A 22,736-nucleotide genomic window follows, 5' to 3' on the forward strand; every position below is an offset into this window, starting at 1 on the left:
AATGTGCAGATGTACACTTTCTATATCATTTCAGAGACTGCAAAACTCCATATTGGTTTCCGGGAGAGTTGGATAGGGAGGTGGGGGCATGGATTGATCCTTAAATGCATATAGAAGAATAAACATGCAGGAATAAAACATCTAGAAAAAAAGGGATTCGCCTTACCTGATATTAAACTCCATATTATAAAGTCAAAATATTTAAAGCAGTATGGTATTGAAGTAGCCCTAGAGGAACCAGTGGAACAAAGTGGAGCACAGAAATAAGCAACCACACAAGGGATGTATGATAAAGATAGCACTTGAGGTCAGCATAGGAGGGATGGAGCCCACCCAAAGGTGCATGGGAGGAAGGCTCAACACAGGGATAATGGCAGCCCTCACTCTGAAGCCTCACAACTCAGTCTATCTCTGTATGTCTCTGGCACCTCCACTAGAGCCACTGTCCCTCCACCAGAGGCCAGGCCCAGACTCAGGCTGATTTAATTTCTACTTCACACCAACTAAGGAGGAGGCATACAGATGACTAACATGAAGCATAAAAACAGATTCTAAAAAGCTTTGTAAAGCATGAACATCTACAGAAACAAACAAAAAATAAAACAAGCAATCGACAAACAGAAAAAAGAACTTAAACAGGTCTTATAAAATGCAAAGGTTTGGGAGAGGGTCTTGGAGTGTGTTCACTTACCATTTATCGAATACCCTGGGCCTAGGGTAACTCCTCCAAATAATTATAACTAAGAATCAGATCAAAAAAGGTCACAAAGAATACTGATATTAAACTCCATATTATAAAGTCAAAATATTTAAAGCTGTATGGTATTGAAGTAGCCCTAGAGGAACCAGGGCTATACTTTTTTCTTTGCCTGTAGAAGGCACTAGATTTTATAAAGTGTGGGAATGGATCATTTTTCATCAATTTGTTAATTATGCTCCTAAAAATAAATAGTGATTGAGGCATTTCTTTATTATTTCTCAGAAAAAAATCAAATACTGTGATAAGAATACAACATACTATTCAAAACAAATCTGGAAACATTTAGGTCCTCAAATTATTTTAGTCATAAATCAATGTTTAAACTGGTTTAGGAGCTACAAAAAATATGTCGTATCCAGTCCTTTTTTAAAAATGGAATTTGATTAACAGAATGTCAGAAAGTGATTTCAAAAAAAAAAAGATGGCACTTCAGGTAAATGGGAGGAAATATGGGCCTTTCAACAAATGGGTGGAATGACTGGCAAGTCATTTGGGGAAATAAAAGAAAGCTGTGTCCTTTCTCTACACAAATACATTCCAGGTGGAGTGCATATTTAAATAACACCATAATGTACCAGAAGAAAACATACTCAATGTTTTATTACTCTTGGAGATGGAAGACTTTCTAAGCATGATGAAACCTAGAAGCCAAAGGAAAAACATAGATCAATTTGATTATAAAAACTTCAATAGAGAGGAAGTGATCATACTCAAGTTTGAAAGACAAACGACAAGCAGGAGAGGATAAATCCTATTTGCCCTCTACTCTTGCACTCTCTGGGCTGCCCAGACTTTCCTCAAAGCCGAGAAGGGGACCAGCAGGAAGGACGGCGGTGGCTGTGAGAGTTGAGGCCGAGCACACCACGGAGGTTCCTCCCACAGCGTCCCGGCCAGCGCCCACTTGTTCAGGGGCCGGAAAGCCCTAGAAATCCCCGCCAGGCCATCTGGGTCCACAGCAGGTGCCTTCAGCGAGCGGAGCCAGAGTTCGCCTCGAGGCTGCTCCCCACTTCTCTCGTGTGGCCATCCTGGGAACTGCAACCCTCGGTTTCCAGCTCACGCAGCTTCCCGGCGTTAAGGCGGGAACTTTTATCTTAGGATAAATAACAACAAAAATTCTGAGGGAGCTAACAGTGTTCCAGGCATTGTGATAAAAACTTAGCATCGAGTATTTAACTTGATCCTCAAAACAATTCTTCTACGTAGGTCCACTGCAGTTCATCTCCATTTGACAGAAGAGGAAACAGGATTTGAGAGAAGTCTCTTGTCCTACTTCTAAATGGTGGCATCAGAATTCAGTGTCCAACTCCTGGCTCCATCCTTAATGTAAAAAAGCCAAGACCTTGGGGGAAATCTAGAAAACAAAGTTTTTTTGAGGTTAATCTTGATTCAGGCCTTGTCCCAGGTGCTGGGGATTCAGAATTGAGAGAAACAGCCAATAGGGGAGACAGGCAGAGAAACATTTATAATACAGTACATCTTGGAAACAGCAGAGGACATGTTAACCCCAGGAAGTGATGGAGGCCCTGAGGAGAGATCCCAGAGATGTCCTTGAAGCTGAATAGTGAGGAGTTTGGGGGAGGCGTGAAGGAGTGGGACAGTACTCACAGCTTGGGAGGGGGAAGAGTAGCGCTTGGAGGAGGGGAGGTGGTCTCTGTGCCCTTTGTTGTGGTGGTGGGGGGGGTAAGTTGGAGACAAGGCTGACAAGTACACCAGGACCAAATTAGAGTTTGGGCACAAAGATTCTGAGAACTTTTCCAAGTTTCAGTTGACTTGGTCTAAGGGCTACCTGCTCTACCCACCTAACTTGGCTCTTTCCTCCTAGGTGCTCCCTGCCTGGGTTGAAGGTACTAGCTGCCTAAGTCAGAAACCTGGGAGTCACTCTTGACTCCTTCTCCATCCTCACCTCCATCCGGTTAATTATTAGGGCCTGCTCAATCTACCTCTTAAATATTCCCAGGTTCATTTACTGCTCTCCATCCCCATGGCTACGGTCCTCATCTAGACTCCCTTCCTCTCACTCCTAAATCCAGATGCTGGCAGTGACTTGGACTCAGCACAAGAGAAATCCTTCTAAAGCAAATCTGACCACAACTCTTTTATTAAAAAAAACTTTTCACTTATCCATTCAACAAATGTTGAGCAAGCATTTGTTACATGTTGGGTACTGAGGACACACAATGAGCAAAGCTTAGAATTTAAAACCTATCGGGGTGGCAGATGTCAATCAAATGACCCCCCACCAAAATAATACGTAATTACAAACTTGGATACATGCCATAGGAAGGCCTGGCCTAGTAAGGGAGGTCTTAGAGGATTCCCCCAAAGTGTCCTGTCTGAAGTTTGAATAGCAGTCAACCAGATCTCAGAGTCAAGGATGGAGTGAGAGCTTATGCAAAAGCCCCGAAGTTGCTTTTCTGAGTCTCAGTTTCCTGACCTGTATAATGAGAATATTTAGAGTTGTGAGGATTAAATAAGTTGATATGTATAAAATCCTTAGAATAGATCCCAGGACATAATAAAATTCTCATTAGTGTTAGCTATAATAACAATGATAATTATTACCATTAATATTAATTTTTTTAAAAGTAGAAAGCCACTGAAAATCTTACACCAAAGGAGTTAAATGAGAAAGCATTTTCTTATCATCATTGTTCTTTTTTAAATAATTTTTTATTTTTCAGTTATAGTTGGCATACGATATTATATTAGTTTCAGGTGTACAACATAGCGATTAGTTACATCTATGTAACTCACGAAGCGATCACCCCAATAAATCTAGTGCTCCTCTGACGCCATACATAGCTATTACAATATTACTGACTATATTCCTTATGCTATACTTAACATCTCCACGACTATTTCGTAACTATCAATTTATACTTCTTAGTACATTCCCCATTTTTCATCGACCCTCTCAATCCCTTTCTCATCTGGTAACCCTCAAAATGTTCTCTATTAGTTTCTGTTTTCTTGTTGTTCTTTAAATTACACATGTACATGAAATCATATGCCATTTTTCTTTATCTCCCTGACTTACTCCACTCAGCACAATACCCTCTAGGTCCATCATGAAATATCTTTTTCCATCCGAAAGTAGCATTTTTCGAAGGTCACTCTGGCTGCAGTGAGGAGCATGGATTGGAACAGGGAAAGAGCAGATTCAAAGGAACTAATGGGGAGACTTTGCAGGGGTCCATTGAGGCCTGTGGGGCATTTAAACAAAGAAATCAGAAAGGACTTGAAGAGATTTTATGATTTCAATATTAGAAACCACTGGCCTTGGTGTTTGATTGGTGGTGGGAGGCTGTAGGAGATAAAAGGGGGCTCCCGACATTTTGGTCCCAGCAGCAGGGTGAGTGATGATGTTCTTACCAGGTTGGGGAAGCCTGGAGGAGGACCAGGCCTGGGGAAGATGCTGAATCCAGTGCTGGGCGTCTTCAGATACAGGTACTATGGGGCATCCTGAATGAGGGGCTGCAGAATTAGGTCTGGAGTTCAGAGAAGTTATATCTAGAGACGTTAAATTGAGATTGTTGGAAAATACATGAAATTTGGACCTCAATCATCCCATCTGTGAAATGATAGAGGAAAGAGATAGCTAGATGATTTTTAAGTTTTCTTCTGGTTCCAACATATGTAGGATTCAAAGTGTTGAGGTTGGTAGGACACCAGAGACAGAGAGAAAAAAAATCGATATGGCCTGAAAAAGTTGGCATTGGCTCTTTGGAGGCTATTTATTATTCTTTCATCTGACTATCTTTCACTGAGCAGTTGCTATGAGCCACATGCTCTACTGGGGATGGAAGGGTGGACAAGACCCAGCCCTTGCAGTCAGGGTATTCACAGCCTGGTAGGGCTGAACCGATTGGAAATATCAAGGAGAAACTGGCTGGGTAAGGCTTAGGTCTCCATTAATAGTGACCGTCAGGAGGAGGTAAAAGATGGTCTAAGGATTAGTAGGAATAAGAAATCAAGATGGAGAGAGAAAGTGACATAGGGTATGGCCATTCCCTGAACGTGCTTAATCTCGTCTGTTCTCGGAACCTAAGCAGGGTCGGGCCTGGTTAGTACTTGAATGGGAGACCACCTTGGAATACCAGGTGCTGCAGGCGTTAAAAAAAAAAAAGTAACATAGAGGATTGTCATGGCAATGTGGTTTTGGCTGTTGCATGTTGGAGCAGTAGTTAGACTAAGGAACTTTGTGGTATTCATAAAAAAACACCCTCCTTTATATTTGAGCTAGACTGTGTTTTACATGTAGAGAGTGCAGAACTGAGGACTTGATATTTTGACCTTGGAAATTTGTTTTTGGTTCCATTGACCCTATCTGGCACAAAGAGCTCTCTCTGGCATTGAATTATTAGAAGAAATAAAACTTATCTATACTTTGCATCATTACAACCTGAAAATATTTCCAAAGTACAGGGACAGGCTAGCTCCACCTATCAGAGGAAGCTTTGCTGAAGTGGCAGTGGCACTTAATACTCAAGGTAGACCTGTGTCCTTGTATGGGATCTTAGGTCCTCAACAAGGAATGTGCAGCAATGTACTCTGAAGACCATCAGGCTAGATCTAGGAGGGCTATAATGCCCTCTGAATATGTAGCGTTGGTGGGACGGGCTCCTCTGTGCTGAAATAGTTCAGTGTCTAATTGAAGTGCTGTGAGTAAGAGGGAATCTATTGCCAAGCCCCACAGATATTGCTCCCATCAGAGAAAAAAAAATTATTCCTTCTGAACAATGTATGTTGAAACCAAGTGCCCTAAGGCAAGCTTGAGAGACCAAGGAATGCTTCCTACAGGAGGTAACATCTAAGACAAGACCTGAAAGTCAGGCAGAAAAAAGCTGTGCGGAAAATCTGGGCCCGAGAGCGTCGTTAGTGTGATTGCTGTCCATGTGGTTATTTTAAAGGTCATCTCTCTTGAGTTTTTCACTCTGGACTCTACCTATATACCTCAAGTCCATTTCAGGAACAAAGGCCCAGAATTTCTTAAGCTCTGTTGACTTTGCCTTCTCCTCCTAGCTCCTTGTCTTCATTGCTCCTCATGGCCTCAACGCCACACTCCCTTCCTGGGCTTGGATGAGGGTCGGGCAAATGAGGCACCTCAGCACAAATTTAGAGAGGAACTTACTCTCAGGGGCACACAACGTGCTCCCGGCCCTGTTCCCTGCTCACACCCAGTCTCCAGCCTCTTAGGTGCTCCTCCGTGCTCACGTCTTGCTGTTCAGTCCCATTTGCCTAGTGAAAGCTCACACTGCTCCAAGGCTCAGCTCAGATGTCACCTCCTCCCAGAAGTCTACTGCTCGCCCCAGTTATTCCTGCCTCCTCCCTAGGCCAAGATGGCCTTCTGTACTCCACCAACATGATAAAGGCTGCATAGCACAGTGGTTAATGGAGCAGGCTTTGGCATCAGAGTCCTGCTGTGCTGTTTATTATCTGTGCACCACTCTCTGAGCCTGTTTCCACATATGTACAATGTGGTGCCAACTTCACAGGGGAGCTGTAAAGATTAAATGAGAAAATGTATGTGAAGCGATCAGCAGTGATTGGTGCAAGGTACTCAGTAAGTGGTAGTTATTATTACTTTGTTTATACTTCTTCTAAAGCACTCATATATTCTAATTATTTTCCTGCCTTTATCTTCACCGTATGGTAATTTCCTCAAGGCAGGGAGGAGGAGGAAGAGGAGAGGAGGAAGAAGTTGAGCATGAATGACATTTAATGGGCATTAAGATATGTCTGCTGCATAAATAAAGGAAAGACATGACAAATTCCTTGAAAAAAGTTCTGGGCAGAAAATCTGGAGCTTTGAACTCTAGTCACATGGTCCCAGGGATGGCACAGTGCCTGCCCAACTCACATGCACTGTGAAAAAGAGCTGCTCAGACCACAGACTCTGGTGGGGCCATGTTTGAGACCACTTAGCCCCTCCAGTCTCTAGACTTGAGCAGATTGGGCCAGCATCAGAGCCAGGGGTTACCATTTCATATATTAGCTGGTGACCTTTAACTAATGGCCTAGTATAACAATCTGAGACAGGCCAATTAGAGGCTCTCTTGAACCAAGAAATGGAAAGAAATTATGAGATGGCAGAGGGAATTAAAGTAGGGAGGTCAGAGACAAGCGAGCCTAGGACAGTAGATCCACGTGCAAGCCAAGATAAGAGAGAGCAGAGACCAAGAGTAAGAAGCCTATTTTTAGGTAGAGGAGAAAGGAGCAGCCCTGTGCAGAGATGGGGAGGGTGTGAGAAGGAGAATGAAGAGAACAGTGAATCCTAGACCCGCCTCATTCCTACTGGTGTTTCAATTCCAGTCCTTACAGGAAACTTTATTATATTTGAGCTAGGTTTCTGTTCTTTACAGGCCTATGAGCCTGACTCAACTTGTTATCTTGGCAAGTCTCTGTCCCTCTCTGGGCCTCAGTTTGACTAGACCATCTCTAGGTCTCCAGATCAATGTTTTCTTTGAACACTGTGTAGAGAGAATGCTTTTTAGGTTGTTGGCAACTGAATTCAGTATTAGTTACGGAGTGCAATGACATCCTGGCTCCCAAAATAGCTTGGTAGCTGGTTAACGGGCCAGTGGGAGGATTCAACACACACCTGGCTTTGAACATGAGCCCTTTTGATACAATCCGCCTTCCCTTTACATTGCATCCTTTCTTGGATCACAAAGAAGCTGAGGAGCCAGGGCTGGTGTTTCTCCAGTGTCTTTTGGTTGCTGAATGCCCTATCCTACTCCTTAACACTTTCCTGGACCCACTTCAGCATTTCAGAGGATTCCAGTGCCAGATCTGCTCCAAAGAAAGTGCCGTTCCAGAAAGAATTTGAACAAAGTAACTTTCCTTCTTTGGTGTTAAGATCTCGCCTTCCAGATGTTTGGCTCTGGGCCTATGCCCTGCCTTCATCCTTCTAAGCTAACAACTATGTTGATAATAATACTTCTTTGCTTTTGTATAGTGCTTTGTACTTTTCAGATCATTTTAACACTTATTATCTTACTTGATATAGAAACCTGGGGTGAATGGGCAAGAAGGAAGAGTAGAGGGAAATACCTATCATTTCTTCCATCCCATCCACACCCTTAAAAGTTTATTTTAAAAGAATGTAAAGAAATATCCATCTGCTCTTTTTAAAACAGATGGAAATATTGAGACTGAGCTTAATTAAGTGACTTGTCCAAGATCACAGAGCGAGGTAAGGGCTGAGTTGGATCTAGGTTTCTAATCGTCAGTCACACTTAAGCAGGACTTGCCTAAGACCACTTTGCAAAACACTACCAGCCATGGCAAGGGGCCCTGCTAGAAGTAGGATTCTTGGCACTGCTGTCCCTTTGAGGCTTCTAGGAGTCAATCACAATCTTACTCCTTCAGTCCCTACAGAGACTTGGCTACCCCTTAATGGTTTGGATAGCAGCAGAAACCCACACAAGTAAGCCAGGTTAGATGTAAAGATTTAGTAACAGTTTCCCAGTTATTGGCAAGGATAAATGCCATTGGAAGAGTCAGTTTTCTTGTTTTGATTACAGAGCACTTGGTAGAAGGTAAGACAGAAAAGGCTGGAAACCACTGGTCTTACTTTCCATCAGCACCTCTGAAAAAGTGGAAGCAGAGGTAATAGTCGCTGCCCCTCCTCCCTTACTAAACTCTCCTTTGCTGCATGGACACACTTTCCTAGTCTCTCTGTTTTGGGTCCCCTTGCCAACCTTACTCATTGCTGAACTCCTACCAGTCATTCTGGAGCCTGTCCCTCCCAGTTACAATATGGAGTCAAGTTATCTTGGGAGGCAATAGTAGGTTCGCCATCACATGGTTTCTAATAGTTAGAAGTAGGTGAGGAAGCAAAAGGAGGAGATTTTCTCCAGGGTCTGCCCTTGTTTCTTTCCTAGCGCCCCAGCAGAGAGCTTACTGTGCTTCTCTTGTGGCATCACCCAGTCCAACAACTGCAAACAACACAACTGGGAAATTAGCCATGGCAGTCAGCTTATCACCTCGCCAGGGAGCACTATGTCAGACAGGATGAAGACAAGTAAACAGAAAATGTGCTTGGAATTTCAAACAGAGGAAATTTACTTCAGAGAACTGGTTAGAAACCTGTCAGCTTAAAGGAGCAAAAGGGTAAAGTGGGCAAACTGGAAATTAGTAGCTGTAGGATCCTTCTACCACCCGTAGGCCTGGATCAAATGCAAGGGTGTTACTGGACCCAGAAGGGCATTTGTTGCTGACATTGCCAGAGCATTGTTTTTGAAATGTTGCTGCCAGCAGAATTTCCAGAGGTCACTGGAGCCTACAGCTACTCACTGCTGCCCCTCCAGTACCACTGATACTGTTGGAGCCCATGGCAGTAGCCTACCACCACAGGAAACACTGAAGGTCTCTGAGCCCATATCCACCAGCTGCTTGCTGCTGCCAGTCTCAGGTAGATGCAGAGAGAACAATGGCTTCACCTCTCCTCCTGCCATCTCATCTCCAGCCACACAATTTCCCACCTGTACTCTCCATTGGCTGAATCTGACAGGAAGCCAGCAGGCAAGGGGAGTCTGGGAAATGTAGTTTTCAGGGCCCAGCAGTCTTCAGCTCAAAGCAGCAATCTTCAGCTCAAAGCAGAGCATGGAAAGGCTAGAATGGAGCTCAGAGCAAACAGGCCATCACAAAGGAAACTTTCAACTAGTTTTGTCACCTTAAAGGCTATAGGTATTGGACATTAGTTGATTACCTCTTCTTTCCATTTCCCCCTTTCCAATAGCCCCCTGTGATCCTTTCCAGGATCCATATATTTCCAGGAAGCCAATTCTTTCAGGGTAGAACAGGGCTGAGCCAGTCAATCCCACTGGCCAATCAAGTGAATCTTAGAGTTTTGCTGAAAAGGCTGGCACACACACTCTTTTCCTCGCTAATCGTGAATGAAGAAGTATGCAGCCCCTGGAATCTCTGATGGCAGTCATCTTGGGACAATGAGGGGAGCCGAAACCAGGAAGAAAGAGTAGCCCTAAAGACTAGGAGATTAATTTGGGGGTACATATGGAACCCACATGCCATAGGCACTATTTTGGAAGACCTGGCATAGTTGATCAGGCCCACGCCCCTTAGGGTGCCTATTATCTGCTCACAAAGCAAGACCAGTTTTCAAGCATGATGGAAAATTCTGGAAGAGAAAGAAAGTTTTAGGAATCAGCTACTTTCCCATGGTCACATCCTGGACCAATGGCTTTTAAATATTTTTTACTGTACCCTCAATAAGAAATATATTTTACAGTGTAACCAGTACACATGTAGCTGTGTGTATAAAAAAGTTTCACAATAGTTTTCACAGTATTTACCCTTGCTATATGCAATTAATTCAAATTTTCAGTTGTACTCTATGCCATTTCTGAAATAAAACTGGTTGCAAACTTCTAAATGATTTCATGATCTACTAATGGATTATGACTTGCAATTTGAGAAACACTACCCTATATATACCATGCCATCATCGATTGCTATAAAACTTAACTCTTGATTTTAAGCATCCTAACCTTTACTATTTTTTTTTTTTTGCTTCTGTATAAATCATATTCTCTGTCTTCTCTTGTTCTGAAGGAAAGTCACAGTGTCCCATCTCCTGTCAGAGGCCAACCTTTTCTCAGCCTGTGCTGAAGACCCCAAGAACTTACATCTGCAGATATTCTCTCTTTTTTGCATTGTCAAATTCTACTTGTCTACTGGAATATTTACTTTGCAAAATTGCTCTAGAGTCGCTCTCCTTAAAACCAAAACCAAACAAAAAAAAATCTCCTTTTGACCTCACTTCAACTCTTGCTTTCTTCAATCAAACCAGAGTAGACATGGTTGAATGAGACAGAAAGCAGAAGGGTGGCTTAGAGGGGAACTCAGTAGAAAGGACAAGGACCTTAGCAAGAAGGCAAGTAATGGGTGTTGAAGGGAGAAGAAGGCATTGAGATTTATGCGAGTGAAAGAAATTAGAAGTGAATTTCAACCCCAGAACTACTTTCCTTAACTCTCCTTTTGAGAATCCTGCTCCCTGGATCCCAAATCTTTGTTGCTAGAGCCTGGACTTTGGAGTCAGGTAAGTTCAAATTCAACACTGGCTTTGAGCTGGCTAACTTTGGATAAATCACATCTCTTCTATAAGTTTTCTCATCCATAAAATTAGTCTAATAAAATCTATCTCATTGAGTGGGCCTAAGGATTAAATGAGATCAACACATGTTAGCAATTATTATCATCAAGGCCTTGCCCATGCTTATGCAAAACCTTACTCCCTCACTAATAATAATTACCATGGTGACCACTCGTGAAGCAAGTCCTCTGTGCCAGGCAGTGTGCTAAGGGCCTTACAAATTGTTTCCAAGCCAAGAAGGGTTCCCTGGCACCTTCTCACTGCAGAGTTTCTCTCTCTGATAACTTAATTAATATTTCTAAAGTAAATACAAAGCACCAGGGAATAAAATGGCTTACTTGCATTCATTCATTCTATAGATGTTAATTAAGCACCTACTATGGTGCCAGAAACTTACTAGATAACTGGAGATACCAAGATGAACAAGGTCCTGAACATTGAAGGATTTACAATCTAGTCACACAATAAGTACTAGGTAATGAAGGTATGTAGGTGAGACGTTCTTTCCTTGTGGCTTCCTTGGTCTAAGCAACACTATCTTTGACTCCAGACCCCACAACTGACAGTGTTTCTGATTCTGTTCTTCTGGCTAGACCTTGGACCCCTACCTTCAGGACATGCTTTTTAGTTCTCAGCTTCCCATGTGGCCACCAGGATGAAGAGAACATGTTTGTGTTCTCTATCTCTCCCTGCCTGGTATCCCCCTCCAGAGAAAACAAAGTTATCAGGTGTCTAAAAGACAGGTAATTGCTGGTCTGGCTATTATGCCATGACACCTTTAACATTCCTGTCTCAATTCACTCATAGTCTCCAAATTGCTGAATCCAACAGACTGTTTGTCCCTTTACAGATATTTTGTCTCTTTCTCTCATTTTGGCATCACATACCATTTACTGTTCTTTATATCTTTTCACATCTATAGTTAAGCAGACTGTTCAGCTCATGCCACTAAGAAGTAGAGTTGGGACTTGAACCCAGTTCAGGCTGACTCCAAAGCACACACTATAATCAATGCTCTGTGCTACCTTCCCAAGATCTAGACCAATTGTCTAGATCTGTGCTGTCCAACACGTAGTCATTAATTACATATAGCTATTTAAATTTAAATTTAAATAAAATAAAAATTTCAGTTTCTCAGTAGCAGTTTGCAAGTTGCTAAATAGCCACATGTGGCTGGTGGCTACTATACTGAACGGCACAGATCTAAAACATTTCCACCACTGTAGAAGTTCTACTGAATAGCATTGGTGCAGGTAAGTGTAGGATAGCATTGGGTTAGAGTGTTCTGTCTTCTGACCTCTTCTTTTTATCCTCTTTTCCATTATTTATTCTCAGAGAGTGGGCAGCCATTGTTTGGTCTGCCCAACTCTCCAGTCCCACTTTTCTGGAAACTGTTATTCTACCCTGCACCTTGCTATTACATACCTTTGTTCCGTGTTACAGTGGATATGGCCATGTTTATACATTACCCTGTGGCCCCACCCTCGCCCACAACAAAGTTGATTGGTTCAGGGGTGGACACTTGGCCAAATCTAGCCCAAGCAGCAGCTCTTTTCCCCAGGAATTCAAAATTGAACCTAAAAGTCAAGTCACTTGGCTGATCTCTTGACTGGAGGTGACCTGGGATCCATGGGTGACCATGTTTTCTTTTATTTGGATTGAGAAAACTGGTCTTCAGAGAGATAAAAAATGACAAAACAGTTACACCTATTTGAGACAGTTAGATCTAGGAACTCAGAGGATATCAGGGCTCTGTATCCCTGTGTGTGTGTGTTCTGCCTTTCTCTGTGATGCCTTCATGCTCAGGCAGGCTCTCTCCATGAAGCAGAAGTGATAGCCACTGACATATCTTTATTGCTCAAGACCTCCAGAAGAAAAGTCATCTCTCCTATATTTCACATCTTTAGGAAGGCTTTGCTTATCTTAGTTTGAGTCATGTGCCTATCTGTTCAGAAACTGTGACCCGAAGAAGGGATTAAGAGCTAAAGCTTTATGTGGGATGCACAGTCCTAGAGCAGTGAGAATGAGGAGAATGGGGAAATAGGAAAAGATGGGAAACAATACAAGCAAATGTTTGCTGGTTATTTCTTCACAAGACACAGCTAGTCTTCTGATAGGCACACCCACCTGGCAATGCAGAATGTCTCTAGACAGGTTACACAGAGAAATTATACCTTAAAACAGTCCATCAGAGGAAGGGAGAGTAGGTTGTTGTATCCTGCTCCTTTCTCCCATTGGTCAGTTTGCCCTATGGGTAGTTAACTCTCTTGTATTTCCAAGTTGCTTCGTTGGCCCCTTTAGGAGCTGCTCAGAAAGCCAGGTCTCATGCTCTGTGGAGTGCTGTATCATCAGGGTCTGGAAGTTGCAAGAGAAGCCATAGAATCCATGTTTGCAACTAGTTGGCCTCAGGCAGCAGGACTGTGAGGCCTCACTCAAGAGTTGGTTAGCTATGTCTGCAGTTGAGGCAAACTACGTAGCTTGTGGTCTTGGAGCCAAATGGCACTGAGAGACTCTAAGGAGCCACAGGGCCAAGATGTGGGGATCATTATGACTCATCAGCCTGGGTCATATGCTTACCCCATGGCTGAGGCAGTATAGAAGTGATACTGTGATAGAAGCTATCTCATCCTCCCTCCCCTTGTGTCAGTTCAGATCGTCAGAAAATCAGACACTAAGACAGGATTAAATGTGAAAAATGTATTATGGAAAACATCCATGAGAGAAAATGTGCAGGAGCCAGGGAAGACTCAGAGATAACCATCAGACAGTGATATAGCTCTGACCCTAAGTAAAGGAGAAGGAGAAGGAAGGAGTTCAAGGTGGAAGTGCTTTAGACTGCAGTGTGGCTCTAAGAAAAGTTTGGTAAGGTCTTTGAGGAGTCCTTGAGCCAAAGTCATCCACCAGAGGAGGAAAAAATCCTATCCTAAAACTCCTGCTGTGCTTAGTCACTGGCCAGGAGTAGTCTGTGGGAAGTGAGGCCTAGGAGTTAAGGGTGATGGATTTCAAAGCTTAGCGTGGATTTCAGAACTGAACAGCTGGGCTGTTGGTGAATTATACTTCCCCCAGTTAGAGACATGAGAAATGCATTCTCGTGGCCGCATACCCTCCTGGCCCAGCACGACATACAAATGAAGGATGATTCTACAATCTAAAAAAAAAAAAAAGAAAAGAAAAATAGAATGGCATTATCAGTTGAAAGAGCAAAGGTGTTGAGCAGGCAAGACAACAAATGTCCATCCCATAGCTTATAATGTCCTGCTTGTAAGTCAAACTCTATATGTCCAAATCTGAATTCATGACTTTCTATATGCTCTAGAGAAGTCTTCATCTTGAACTACTATCCTCCAGGTGCGAAACCTGTGAGTCACATTAAACACTTCTTTATCCCCATCCCAACAGTAGCCAATCAATAGTCAAGTCCTTTCAAACCCACTTTGTCGATATCACTTCATATGTGTATCCTCTTCCCTTCATTCTCATTGCTACTGATATGTTCAGGCCTTCATTCCATCTTGCCTGAACTATTGTGGAAGTCTCCAACTGGTCATTTAGCAACTCTTTTCCATCCTACTTTCTCTGCCAGATTGTCTTTAAATACAGTTTTGACCATGTCACCCCCCTTTGTAAAAACTACCATTGAGAATGTATGGGACAATCAGAAAATTCTGGAGATGGATTGTGGTGATGGTTGCACAATGAGAATGTACTTAATGTCACTGAACTATACACTTAAAAATGATTAAAATGGTAAAACAACTCTCCATAGTAGAAAAATAAAGCCCAAGAGCCTTAACCAGACCTTAATATATCTTTCTAAACTATTGTTCTTCCTATTCTTACTCTGTATTTCCTCAATTAATCCCTGGCTTCCTTTATTTGCTCTAGTGACTGTCTACACAGAGCATGCTCTTCCCCTAATTCTACCCATTTTTCAAGACCCAGTTCAAATGTCACATCCTTGCAAAGCTTTCCTGAACTCCTCCCATATTTCATACTAAGTGGAAGTAATCCTTCCCTTTTTTGAACTCCCACAGCACAGTGAATCATCTCTTTAGCACTTAGTGCTTTTCTTTTAGATCAAAGAAGGGACACGATGAGATAGAGTGTAGCTCAAGGTCATCCAATTGGCCCTCTTGACAGGTCCCTCTACAGTGCCATAACCTTAAGGAATTTACCATCATCCCAGAACTGGTGTTCTGCCTTGTAAACTCAGAAGCCTAATTTTAATAGCAAAGAGTAGAACCAACTCTCAGCAGGGTTCTCGTATTCACTAAGCTCACAGAAACTGATAGTTACATAAACCAGAATCCAACAGACTAAATGAAAAATGTAGGTATCAAAAGAGCTGGAATTCAGTAGGTGGCAGATCACTAAATTGTCCCTATAGGCAAGGCATTTGCTGAGTGGGCAAAATCACACCAGAAAAAACACATTGGAGCATTTCTTAGCTGAGGCAGCCTGAAATAGTTCTTAGCCATTACAGGGATGACATGGACAAGGAAATCCAAATGCTCAGGTCAGCTTGACTGACACAGGGCTTAGAGGGGTAATGCTAGTGCTTGACTCTCTGCCTTGTTTTGGGCTGTCATGGCTAATTAAGTCCTTTGGTTCACAGATTCCCTCTGCAAACAGGATATAGCATGATTGGTTAAGATTGATTAAGCTTCCTTTTATTAAATTACAATCACATTTGCCTTCTTGAGATTCCTCCCATATGACCTGGATCACAGTGTGCTTTTTTGATGCTGTTTGTAGACAAGCTCTTGGCTTACCTCCACAGGTAGCTAATTCCAGGGCTGCATTAGTCAGTTTAGGCTAGCTAGGTTATGCTGCAGTAGCAAACAACTAAAACAATCTTTGTGGCTTACAATAACAAAGGTTTATTTCTTACTCACTTTACATATTACATGTGTCAGCTGTGGCTATGCACATCTTCACTCTGGGACCAAAGCTGAAACACCTCTATTTGGGATATGCTGCTCTCACGATGAGGAAAAAAAATATGGCAGAATCATGAGATAGCCTATGTATTTCTGCTCACAAGTGGTTCATGCCATTTCTATTCACATTTCATTGATTAAAACAAGACCAAGGTTGATGACATTAGAGTAAGAAGTATAATCTCCTAGGGACAGGCCAGATATTATAATATAATGTATTATAATAACTATTATCAGTTATAATACTACCAAAATAGTGAAATACTTTCATACTAGCTGGTAAATTAGCTGCTGTCCCAAACCTCCTGACAACTCCCATCCCCTGGGATTCTCTCGGACCTACTATTCACAAACTAGCAACTGAGGGGTTAACACCTAGCACGCCTAGCACGCCTAGCACAGGATAGCTCCAGGACTTCAAATCTGTTAGATTGATGCTTGAGAACTACCTGTTGTTAAATATGTTGGCTAATATCCTCTACTATGTAAATTTTTATTAGTTTAATTCTGAGGGCAACCTGATTTCAGGCTCTTGGAAAGAAACCAAATACAGCCCCTATGTGCTGTCAATAAATACTTTTAATAATAATACTAATTTGTGCTGCTTTCTACACATTTTGACATCTTTTGCAAATACAGTATATGGAATAAATGCTCAGTAAATATTTGTAGACTTACCTAGTTTTTTCACATTAGTTCAGCTTATCTATCTCAACATACTATTTTGAGTTTCCATTTTTAATTTCTTATGCCATTTCTCATGTCTGAAAATGTCTTATCACTAACCTCTTTATAACATATTTGCAATTTACAAAGCACTCCCCCTTACACTCCCAGGAGGTAGGGATTAGGTCATTTTACAGATGATGAAATTGAGACTCAGTGAAATCAGGTCTTATAGCCAGTTAGGTTTCATTCATTCATTCATCAAATATTTATTGAGTGCCTAAATTTAGATTTTTTAAGGTTGGATTTGAGAACAATTTTCCTGAATTCAAGTCAAGAGTTTTATTCCACTATTCTCAGCTACTTGATCATCAGGGTCATGAACTCCAAGGAAAGAATAAGTCTGTTGATTTTATTACTGAGGACCACTGAGACACACAAGTATCAGAAAGGCTCCAAGGTCATTTGTAAAATTCAAGGTAACCACCAGCAGGAGCAATCTCATTTCTCTCTGTACTTGCTACCTAATGCCCTGTCTCACTGTAGATTCCATTCAATACATATTTGATGAGTGCATCTACAGGTTTCAGAGGTATTCAAATTGAGTTTTGACACTACCTGTGGAAACTTGATCAAGTTAGCTCGAGCTTGTTTTATCATTTGTAAAATAAAAACAATACTAATGTCGTAGAACTAAGTTGTTGTGGAGATTAAAGAGATAATGTAGTGCTCATTGTAGCTGTGGTTTCCAATTCTTTGATAAAAGTTTCAAACTCTGCATTCAAATGAGAAAAACAATGTCTATGTCGATGTAAGATTACAAGCTGACCATTGGAAGTGCTGTTCTTTATTCTGGAGTATATCGTTTTACAGTTTTGGTGTTAAATCCCCTCTTTTACGGTACTGGTACCTACTTTTTTCAACAACACACTTAATCTGGCCTCCCCATGTCGTCCTTCGTCTCTCAGCTCTTTCTTCCCAAATTAAAAATACACACATATTCCTGAGCCCCGTCACGAAGAGGAAAGAAATGCACACACACAAACTCCTAAAAATTAAAAGTGTGCGCACCACAGCCCAAAACCATAAGCATAGAACGCCCTAAGGAGGTCACCAGGCAACTCCTTCGGCTCCCGGAAAGAAGGGCGGAGTCAGAAAGCTCAGATATCTTTCCGCTTCACCATGTCGTCGTCCCTTCCCAATTCTCGCGAGACTTCAAGCAACTCAGCTTCTGCGCATTACAAGTTACTGCGAGTCGAGGCGCCAAGGGAGGGGGAGGAGAAGGGGGGACGGTGCAAACGGCGTGGCCGCCATCTTGTTTGTACCCCCGCTTCGCGCGCGCTGTTCTCCGTGACGCACGCTTCCCCTCCCCTCCGCGGTGCCCAGGCCTCTGCATTGCCCTACTCCGCAGGAGCGCTGGGCGGCTCCTGCTCTTCCCTGGACTCCTGAGCAGAGGTGTGTAAGTGTGCGGGAGCATCTGCGGGAGGGAAGGTGAGAGGTGAGCGGCGGCGGCGCGGGGGGGAGGGGCAGCGCTTCCCGCCTTTGGCGGAGACCTCACTTCCCTCGCGCGGCCGCTGCTGTAGTTCGGTCCGGCCTGTCCGCCGCCATGTTGTGTTCTCGCCGGGGTTGCCGCTGTCGCCGCCGCTGCGCTCGTGGGGTCCGTGCGCCTAGTCGGCCCGGCCCGCGGGCTTTCTCCCATTGGCGGAAGGCGACGGCGGGGGGGCTCGCTCGTGATTGGTCGGTGGCAGGGAGGCCGCGGACCTGGTACCTCATTGGTCGCGCTGGCTCCGGCCTAGGGAGTGATGAAGGAATCTGAGGCTGCAGGGATTCGCGGGTCTGGGGCTTGGGCTGCAGGTTGATGACCCCCCCCTACGGCGCAGGCGTAGGGCAGAGGCTGGGGGTCAGCCTAAAGGCCTTAAGGGAGGAGGGAGGGTGTTGTCTGGCAGGTACTTTGGGGTAGCCTGTGCAGGGCCTGAAGTAGGAGGCCCTCCTAATTCCAGAAGTAGCTTCCGTGGAACATGCAGGGCCCAGGTTGGGGGCGTGCAAGCCCCAAGGGTGCCAGGCTTGGAAACACTGAAACCCGAGTTACAGGCCGAGAGAATCTTCGAGATCCAGGGGTATTAAACTTATAGAGTGTTAACACAGTTTGCAAATGACCCTGATTTCCATGGATACCAAGTCTGAGCGCATGGTATAGGAGAAAAGGTATCAGGGCCCTAAGGACATATCTGAACGTTAGGATCATATCAGGGAAAAGCTGAGGTTTCGGTGGAGCTCTGGAGTCCAAAGTTACCAAACTTGGAATGTGATGTGAGGAGGAAGTAAACAGACCCAGCCTGAGGGAGAGATCCTGTTGGGTAGGTGTGCCCGGTCTTAATAACAATGCCAAGCCTACAAGGCATAGCATTTAGTAGTGACAGGTCTATAGGAGTGAGAAAATACGAAGTATTTTTGGGGAACATTTTCAGACTTAGTAGTTATATAGTAAGAGAGCAATTATAGGTTATTAGGGCCCAGGACCATGCAGCTAATTTTGAGGTGTTCTCTTTCAAGCTTTCTTACTCTAGGGAGGATACAGGTCAGGGCCGAGTTTGCAAAGCTACACTTTCCAGCAAACATTAGACTTGGTAATTATTTGTTGAATGGATATCGTTAGGTTCCTCTTAAAGAGAGCTTGACAGGGATCCTGGATCTTGGCTTCTTTCTTTTTATATATGTGCCTAAAAAATACACTGACCCTCATATGCATTTTTAAAATTATATATTTTAAAATTATATATATATATATATATATATATATATATATATATATATATATATATATATATATAAAAAGCCTGGAACAAAAACTAGTGCATAGCTTTTTGCATCTTGTCTGAAGTAAGGAGACTTGTCACCACTTTCTAGTTCATGTTTCAAAAAGCTTTTGTTGCCATTGAGAGTTGGAGTCAGCTTCTTAGGGATGCATTCAGTTTCCATTGAATGGTAACTTGGTTTGTTTAACATTTGCATCTTACAAGATTTGCGATCAGGGAAACACATTTGTGTTAAGTTACTATGTTTTCCTAGTTTGTTTTTCCTTGTCTATGTTAGGTATTTCAAGCTTTAGATAGATGTTGCACTTCTGTATTCGTACCAATTTCAAGAAATTCCTGTGGTTTTCAGATTCGGTCAGTTTTATGTGAATGTACCTAAAGTTTTGAGAGAGAAGTAGTACTTTCTTGTAGTAGAAGAAGGAGATTGACATTTTGGGGCATATTTAATACACATTCCTGTTAGATACAGGCATTATCATTTCCAATTGTAGATAAGAAAGAGAATCAGAGAGGCTAAGTAGCTTGTCCATTTCAGTGGTCGAATTGGGATTCAAATCCAAGTTTTCTTATGTCAAAGCCTGTAGTTTTATCTGCTACATTATACTGTCAACATAAACTTGACTAGTCAAACTCCTGGGTAGTTTTAAATTTCAGAGTGGATCATCTTTCTTTGATTTCTGTTTCAAAGATCCAGACCACAGAATGGTAACCCATTTGAATATGGATTCTTCAACTAGGTATTTAAATCTTACCTATTGGTTTCTATTGTGAAGGGAGAGATTTACAAAGTAAACTGAAATTTTCCTGAACTCAGGTAGATAATGGGGAAAAATATGTACAGAAAGTTTCAAGAATCTGCATTCTTTAAAACCAAGCTTCATCGGCTTTCTGTTTATGGAAGTGATTAATGCCCAGCAGTAAGGGACTACAGTGTAAAAGAGCTCACTAGGGAGCTTTTTCAAACATCATAGGTTCTTTAGGATGTTTGTCTCCAAACACAGAGACTTATCCAAAAGCCTAGTGCCTTCTTCAAATTGTGGGATAATGATTCTATGATGTGTTTATCCTGAATGATGAATCAAGTTAAAACTGATACAATAATATTACATAGAAATCTTTAAATAATTCAGGTTTCAAGGGGAGACCAAAGAACTGGATGTCTTGCTTTGTTTCATGATATGATTAGGTGAGGGTCTCCTCCCTTTTATTTGCAGTTACATTGTAGTGGGGTAATAGGGCTTGCCATGCATTTTGTATGTTGATCATCTCAGCTTCATTTGGCCCAGTAATTAAGTTAACCAAATACAAAGAATGTTATGGCATCCTTAACCAAGTTTCTTTTTTAGTAAGTCTGGGCAAGTTTACAAAAATGTTAATATACATGTATCTTTTTTATTCAGTAAACATTTCTTGACTACCTGCTCTTCAACACTAGTGACCAACTTCATTCTGCATTAGCTCCTTATACCCATGGCCACTTGCTGGGCTTTGTTATCATTTTGAATTGACCACCTTAGAAATCTTGAACTCCCAGGAGGTCTGAGTAGGTCAGAATTTATAATAAAAACCTGTGAACATCAGCTTTGTCTTCTAAGCAGAAATCATACTAGTGCTTTATACTTTACAGACTGAGTCCATATCATCGTATTTGATCCTTATGACAAATAATTCTATTACCTCATTTATTCTTACACATTTTCCATTTGGTCAAAACTGATTCATTGTACTAGAAAAGATATGAGGGTTCTTATTTCCATTTACAGAGAATGGAGGCAAAGTGTCATGAGGGGCCATGCTAGGTGACATTTTGAGGCAATTTTGAAATTCACATCTCATCTTTTAGTTCAAGGGTACTGAGCCACTAAAAATACTCAGAAACAATATAGTTACTACATTTTATTGAGTGCTTACATTGTACCAGCTAAGGTATAAATGTTTTATATATATTATCTTCGTACAATATGAGGTAGATACTATTACCATCCTCAGTTTTACATGTGAGGAAACTGAGGAGGTAAATAATTTGCTCAAGGTCACAGAGCCAGTAAGTGGCAGAGCCCAGATTCAAACATAGGTCTGTAACTCTAACTCAGACATAGTTTGTGGAGCCCTTTCTCTTAAACACTGTGTTCTCTTGATCATAGAATATTATGAGAAAAGAAAAATCCTTGCATTTTAGCTCAGGAAGTGACCTTTGATTCTTTCAGGCATTACCTTTGTAGTGAGGCCCTACATAATAATGTAGTGACCTTGACAAGGTCACTTAGCTATGCAAGGGCAGAGCCAAGTCTAGGCCAGTACACTGGATTCCCAGACCAGTACTCATCTGGACAGCATTTCCTCTCCTGTGGAATCATTGACTTGATGACAGAGATGCCTCTAAGACATTTTTGCATTTTGACAAGTTTGCCTCATTCACAGGAGGGAGAATAGCAGAGGGCATTATTAGGTTCACAAGTGACCTTCTTGAGGTTCGTTCAACCTTAGGTGTATAGTCTATGAAGAACATTCCTTAGCCAGCAAGTTGTTCTTTTTCATTCTCTTTCTTGTGTTTAAAGCAAACTGAATTATCTGATGTCTTACAGCCTCTTCATTTTGTTTATTCAGTTTTTCATGCATGTGCTGTGACTAGTTAGAAAGGCTACAAGGTTATTTTTATATTTTCCCACAGAGACTCAAAGTACCACATAACATAATGTAAGTCGATTAATTGTAAGAGGAAATGGATTTAAAATATTTTGGCCAAAGAGTGTCTTTAGGAGGGGCCAGTGTAGTTGCTGACATTGGGAGTCAGACTTGGGAAAGAATTCTGTCTTTGCAGTGAGTTTACCCTCTGTGTAAACTGGGGGTCAGATTCTTAACCTGTTTGAGCTTTAGTTTCTTCCTATTGTAAAGTAATGGTAATGATACTTATAGAGTAATTATAAAAAATGAATACAATAGCATATGGTAGGTGCTTGTCATTAAGTGGACCCTTCTTTTTAGAACAGCATAAAGTCTCTCTGGACAGCCAGTTAGAATTCTCTGATGAGGAGGCCTTTTGTAATTGTCTACTCTGTTGTGTACAGTAAGATTTTCTCTTGACATGAAAGACATAACCTAATTTAGTTGTGCTGTTGTGGTTCAGGAGTTTGTTTTAGGGTTAGATTGTCTCCCAATCATCTTTATTAATCCAGGTGCTGAGTAGTAATGATTCTGATGAGATGAAAACTTTTTCATATTTGCCAAGTATCAATGATTATTGAAATCAGAATAACCAGAAAGAAAGAAATTTGCATTATAACCGTTAAAATTTTTTTTTTTAATTGTAGAAGTTGTCAGTTGAAGTTGGGACTGTCAGTTTGGTTTATGGTCATCTGGGTAACATTTTCTTTGAAATAAGCAGAAAGGCAACATTGTTGGAATAGTTCAGGGAAAAAATCTCTTTGCCTGCAGAA

The 22,736-nt window shown here is 42.0% G+C and overlaps 1 protein-coding gene and 1 long non-coding RNA gene across 7 annotated transcripts in view; one reads left to right on the forward strand and one right to left on the reverse strand.

Moving 5' to 3' along the window:
* Positions 1-13,559: 13,559 nt before the first annotated feature.
* LOC120614024 (uncharacterized) lies at positions 13,560-17,427 on the reverse strand. Its single transcript, XR_005655838.1, has 2 exons — positions 15,773-17,427; positions 13,560-14,025 (listed from the first exon to the last, which is right to left on the reverse strand). It is a non-coding gene; the product is annotated as an uncharacterized LOC120614024 (long non-coding RNA).
* Positions 17,428-17,681: 254 nt separating this feature from the next.
* The window catches only part of NFYC (nuclear transcription factor Y subunit gamma), a 59,510-nt gene continuing 54,455 nt past the window's right edge, over positions 17,682-22,736 (forward strand). For 3 of the 6 annotated variants that reach the window (XM_039876680.1, XM_039876676.1, XM_039876683.1), the window contains exon 1: positions 17,781-17,938. The gene's annotated coding sequence lies outside the window, so the exon portion shown is untranslated. Of the gene's footprint in view, positions 17,939-22,736 lie in introns of all 6 variants that reach the window. The other 3 variants (XM_039876685.1, XM_039876673.1, XM_039876686.1) reach the window with 3 other exon arrangements.

The sequence above is a fragment of the Pteropus medius genome, unplaced genomic scaffold, assembly GCF_902729225.1.
Source record: "Pteropus medius unplaced genomic scaffold, Ma_sr-lr_union100, whole genome shotgun sequence".
NCBI lineage: Eukaryota > Metazoa > Chordata > Mammalia > Chiroptera > Pteropodidae > Pteropus > Pteropus medius.